The sequence below is a fragment of the Capricornis sumatraensis genome, chromosome 16 (assembly GCF_032405125.1).
Source record: "Capricornis sumatraensis isolate serow.1 chromosome 16, serow.2, whole genome shotgun sequence".
Lineage (NCBI taxonomy): Eukaryota > Metazoa > Chordata > Mammalia > Artiodactyla > Bovidae > Capricornis > Capricornis sumatraensis.
Genome location: NC_091084.1, coordinates 69,040,771 through 69,047,475, shown reverse-complemented (window position 1 = coordinate 69,047,475; position 6,705 = coordinate 69,040,771).

The following is a 6,705-nucleotide window of genomic DNA, read 5'->3' as shown; positions in this document are numbered from 1 at the left end:
CCATGGACTGCAGCACGCCAGGCCTCCCTGTCCATCACCAACTTCTAGCTCTTGCTCAAATTCATGTCCATCGACTCAGTGATGCCATCCAACCATCTCATTCTCTGTCCTCCCCTTTCCCTCCTGCCTTCAATCTTTCCCAGAATCAGGGTCTTTTCAAATGAGTCAGCTCTTCACATCAGGTGGCCAAAGTGTTGGAGTTCCAGCTTCAGTGTCAGTCCTTCCAAAGATTTTTCAGGTTGATTTCCTTTAGGATGGACTGATTGGATCTCCTTGCAGTCCAAGGGACTTTCAAGAGTCTTCTCCAACATCACAGTCCACATCAATTTTTCAGCGCTCCACTTTCTTTATGATCCAACTCTCACATGCATACATGGCTACTGGAAAATTCATTGTTTTGACTAGATGGACGTTTGTTGGCACAGTAATATCTCTGCTTTTTAATACGCTGTCTAGGTTGGTCATAGTTTTTCTTCCAAGGAGCAACTGTCTTTTAATTTCATGGCTGCAGTCACCATCTTCAGTGATTTGAGAGCCCCCCCAAATAAAGTCTCTCACTGTTTCTATTGTTTCCCTATCTATTTTCCATGAAGTGATGGGACCAGATGCCATAACAAATAAAAACACTAAATGAATGAGTACAATACCAATAACACAATATTTGCAATGTATGAAAGGCACATGATGCTGCGAAAGTGCTGCACTCAATATGCCAGCATGGTTGGAAAATTCAGCAGTGGCCACAGGACTGGAAAAGATCACTTTTCATTCCAATCCCAAAGAAAGGCAATCCCAAAGAATGCTCAAACTACTGCACAATTGAACTCATCTCACACGCTAGTAATGTAATGCTCAAAATTCTCCAAGCCAGGCTTCAGCAATATGTGAACTGTGAAATTCCAGATGTTCAAGCTGGTTTTAGAAAAGGCAGAGGAACCAGAGATCATATAGACAACATCCACTGGATCATGGAAAAACCAAAAGAGTTTCAGAAGAACATCTATTTCTGCTTTATTGATTATGACCATACTTTGACTGTGTGGATCACAATAAACTGTGGAAAAATATGAAAGAGATGGGAATACCAGACCACCTGACCTGCCTCTTGAGGAACCTATATGCAGGTCAGGAAACAACAGTTAGACCTGGACATGGAACAACAGACTGGTTCCAAATAGGAAAAGGAGTACGTCAAGGCTGTATATTGTCACCCTGCTTATTTAACTTATATGCAGAGTACATCATGAGAAATGCTAGGCTGGAAGAAGTACAAGCTGGAATCAAGATTGCTGGGAGAAATATCAATCACCTCAGATATGCAGATGACACCACCCTTATGGCAGAAAGTGAAGAGGAACTAAAAAGCCTCTTGATGAAAGTGAAAGAAGAGAGTGAAAAAGTTGGCTTAAAGCTGAACATTCAGAAAAAGAAGATCATGGCCTCTGGTCCCATCACTTCATGGGAAATAGATGGGGATACAAAGGAAACAGTGTCAGACTTTATTTTTTGGGGGCTCCAAAATCACTGCAGATGGTGATTGTAGCCATGAAATTAAAAGACGCTTACTCCTTGGAAGGAAAGTTATGACCAACATAGATAGCATATTGAAAAGCAGAGACATTACTCTGCCAACAAAGGTCCATTTAGTCGAGTATGGTTTTTCCTGTGGTCATGTATGGATGTGAGAGTTGGACTGTGAAGAAAACTGAGTGCTGAAGAATATAATGTTTTTGAACTGTGGTATTGGAGAAGACTCTTGAGAGTCCCTTGGACTGCAAGGAGATCCAACCAGTCCATTCTGAAGGAGATCAGCCCTGGGTGTTCATTGGAAGAACTGCTGCTAAAGCTGAAACTCCAATACCATGGCCATCTCATGCGAAGAGTGGACTCATTGGAAAAGACCCTGATGCTGGGAGGGATTGGGGGCAGGAAAAGAAGGGGACAACAGAGGATTAGATGGCTGGATGGCATCACTGACTCGATGGACATGAGTTTGAGTAAACTCCAGGAGTTGGTGATGGACAGGGAGGCCTGGCGTGCTGCAATTCATGGGGTCATGAAGAGTCAGACATGACTGAGCAACTGAACTGAACTGAAAGGCACATATTTAAACATGTCAACTTGTTTCAAAAAGATGGAAAACACACAGGTTCATTCCTTATATTAAAAGGCATATGTTACCAGCAAAAGCAATAACAAATCCTAAGTATAAAAGAAACATTAATTATTTACCTGAAGGCAAAAGTGAACTTTGGCAAAGATATGAGTGCCATAAAGAATATCAACACTAATAAGGAAAATGTTGTTGTTCAGTCACTCACTCATGTCCAACTCTTTGCAATCCCATGATCTGCAGCACACCTGACTTCCCTGTCCTTCACTATCCCCAGGAGTTTGCTCAAACTCAGGTCCAGAGTCAGCAATGCCACCCAACCATCTCATCCTCTGTCTCCCCTTTTTCTTCATGCTCTCAACCTTTCCCAGCATCAGAGTCTTTTCCAGTGAGTCAGCTGTTTGCATCAGTTGGCCAAAATATTGGAGCTTCAGTTTCAACATCAGTCCTTCCAATGACGATTCAGGGTTGATTTCTTTTAGGATTGATGGGTTTGATCTTGAAGTCCAAGGGACTTTCTGTAGTCTTCTGGAGCATTACAATTTGAAAACGTTAATTCTTTAGCACTTAGCCTTCTTCAACATTCTTCTACATTCAGAAAATTAAGATCATGGCATCCGATCTGATCGCTTCATGGTAAATAGATGGGGACACAATGGAAACAGTGATAGACTTTATTTTCTCAGGCTCCAAAATCACTGCAGATGGTGACTTCAGCCATGAAATTAAAAGATGCTTGCTCCTTGGAAGAAAAGCTGTGGCCAACCTAAACATCATATTAAAAAGCAAAGACATTACTTTGCTCACAATGGTCCACTTAGCCAAAGCTATAGTTTTTTCCAGTAGTCATGTATGGACGTGAGAGTTAGACTATAAAGAAAGCTGAGCACCAAAGAATTGATGTGTTTGAACTGTGGTGTTGGAGTGTGGACTGCAAGGAGATCCAACCAGGCCATCCTAAAGGAGATCAGTCCTGAATAATCATTGGAAGGATTGATACTGAAGCTGAAATTCCAATACTTTGGCCACCTGATGTAAAGAACTGACTCTTTGGAAAATACCCTGATGCTGGGAAAGATTGAAGGCAGGAGGAGAAGGGGATGCCAGAGGATGAGATGGTTGGATGGCATCACTGATTCAATGGACATGAGTTTGAGTAAACTCCAGGAGTTGGTGATGGACAGGGAGGCCTGGTGTGCTGCAGTCCATGGGGTCGCAAAGAGTTGGACACAACTGAGCAACTGAATTGACTGACAGCATTCTTTATGGTCTAACTCACACATCCATACATGATCTCTGGAAAAACCATAGATTTGACTATATGGACCTTGGTCGGCAGTTATGTCTCCACTTTGTAATACACTATTCAGGTTTGTCATAGCTTTTCTTGCAAGGAGCAAGTGTCCTTTTATTTTGTGGCTGCAGTCACCATCTGCCATGATTTTAGAGCCCAAGAAAGTAAAATATGCCACTGTTTCCACTTTTGTATGTTTATTTCATTTGCCCATATCATGGCCCTTTTCCAATTCATTTTTCCCTTTAAAACAGGTAGTTATAATCCTGTCCAAAATGACTGTGAATTTTAAATATGTGGTCTGCTTGACTGAGATGCATTTTTCTCTAAACTCAGTAAAATGGTTATAGAAAGTATATATTACAATATTTGAAACATATATCAAATTTATTCATTCTAATACATGGGCAAGGAAGAGAGTTCCTGCATATAAATATAATACTAAATTCAATTTGAAGACATTTCCACTAAAGAGAACAATAAAACTCTCCTTACCACCTATCCATATGGTACATATTCAGTTTCCCATATATTCTCATCAAAGAACTGCCTAGGCAGTTGAATGCAACATTCTTTACAGATAATGAACTGAATTTTGCAACATGAGTGATAAACAGAAGTTAGTAGAGTAACTAACATCAGATAAAATACTCTGGAAAGAGACCAGATAGTCTATTTTAAGGGGGTTCCCAGGTGACACAGTGGTAAAGAATCCACCTGCCAATGAAGGAGACAAAAAGAGACATCGTTTCGGTTCTTGGGTCGGGAAGATCCCCTGGAGAAGGAAATGGCAACCCACTCCAATATTCTTGTTTGGAGAATCCCATGAACAGAGGAGCTTGGCAGGCCCTTCTCCACAGGGTCACAAAGAGTCGGACATGAATGAGTGACTAAACACACACATATTCAGACACACTTTAGACACTACTCCTAATACCAAGACATTTAAGTTATTAAATTCTATGTAAAGGAAAGTGAACCAATTATCAATTTTTTATGCTTGGAGAAGAACCTTTACTAAAAGTGTTATTTTATCTGCAAAATTTGTATTGAATATTCTGATAGTTTAGTTAAAAGAACAAACTGTTATAAAAAGGAGTGGAATTATTTTACATAGGAAATTTATGTTAAAGATAAATGAATAATTATAGATGATGTTTTGGTATCATTCTTGGTTTTTCATCATTCTTAAGTTTTTCAGATGTTAGTATTCTAGCAACTCTGATTACAGCTGTTCCCCTCCTTGGCTTTGGGTCTGGAACCTCCAGAACAGTCAGGGTGTTTAGAAAATTCTTTCTCAGTTTCCCTAGACATTCAAAGATGATAGAACTCTTTGATGGACTTGGTCTTGAGCTCAATATTTTATTTCTTATCCAACTCTGAGTACTTTAAAATTAAAGCTTTTAAAACAAATTAAATTGACTTCACATATTAAAAAAAAATGTTTTCCAATAACTGTTACCATTTATTTCAGAAATAAATAAATCCATTTAGCAGAAATGAAATTGCCCAGTAGCTTTGTGTCTCTTCTATCGGTAGTGTATATTTACGTGTATGTGTATGCATGGCTTTCTTATTCTTTGTATTTTTGAAAAGCTCAGAACTGCCAGCTTCTGGGAACTATTCCACCTACTTTTTGTGCCCTGCAGTCTAGCAGCATCTTCTACAGGGTAAGTGCTTTCATTTTTCATAGCCCTAACATCCACTTGTTTGTCTTAAATATTCTCTTGATATCAAATGTTACTTGATAACTTATTTCCAAAGAATGTTTTGCTTTCTTTGCACTGCCCTCTATCCTTAATAATGTAGAGTCTGTTCAACTAATGTATCGTCTCTTTCAGAAAATCTTTGACTCTTCAATCAGATTTGCATCCCTTGTGTATGTAAACGACCCCTCACCCTACATCCCTGTACTCGTTATATTGCATTACAATTATTTCTCGGATTCTTTAACTACCTAGGTCTTCCTGGTTTCTCTTTTTATATCTAGCATTTACCTTGATGTCTGGTACATAACTCTTACTGACTGGAGAGCAGTTAAATTAAGCAGAAGTAAATGCTTGACAAGAAAATTTCTTCCTGATTTACATTTATCTGCATAATATTCAGAATGACCAAATAATTTTTTCATTTTCATTTACCTTTCACAACATATTTTATAAATATAAATAGACATACTGCTGCTGCTGCTAAGTCACTTCAGTCGTGTCCAACTCTGTGCGACCCCATAGATGGCAGCCCACCAGGCTCCCCCGTCCCTGGGATTCTCCAGGCAAGAACACTGGAGTGGGTTGCTATTTCCCTCTCCAATGCATGAAAGGGAAAAGTGAAAGTTGCTCAGTCATGTCCGACTCAGCGACCTCATGGACTGCAGCCCACCAGGCTCCTCCATCCATGGGATTTTCCAGGCAAGAGTACTGGAGTGGGGTGCCATTAATTGGGGAAGGTAATGGCAACTCACTCCAGTACTCTTGCCTGGAAAATCCCATGGACGGAGGAGCCTGGTAGGCTACAGTTCATGGGGTCACTAAGAGTGGGACACGACTGAGCAACTTCACTTTCACTTTTCACTTTCATGCATTGGAGAGGGAAATGGCAACCCACTCCAGTGTTCTTGCCTGGAGAATCCCAGGGACAGGGGAGCCTGGTGGGCTGCTGTCTATGGAGTCGCACAGAGTCGGATATGACTGAAGCGACTTAGCAGCAGCAGCAGCAGTGACTTAATTGGTATTTGCCTGTTATTGATATTTTAAAAAATATGACTGGATGCTTATTAATATATTCACAAATGCTTCTCCCTTTCTCTCATTTTTTTCTCTCCCTGTCATATTGCACTTAGAGTGAACTTAGTGGTATTGTTAAATGAGTCACCTGATCCAGATACACTAGTTTGAGTTAGGACACATTCACTTTAGGAAACTTGATTTACTGTAGTATAGGAATGTCTGTCAATCTCTCTCTGCAAATGAGGTGGTTTTCAGTACTAGAGAATTATAATCATATACAAACACATGATCACTGAGTATATTATTTAGTGAGTATCAAAATTTATTTAAGATTCATATTTTATAAATGACAGGATAACTTAATTACTAAAATAATAATACTTATTATGATATGTACCTTTTATGTACCTATAAATATCTTAGATAAATGCATTATTCAATAAATGAAATAATGGCGGCAATTTGCCACTATTATACCTCAGTACAGCTTGTAAAATAAATGTCTTGCTTTTAGCACAATTAATAATTTATATCAGAAGTTTATGTGAGACATTTTGGCTTTAGGTAGTAAT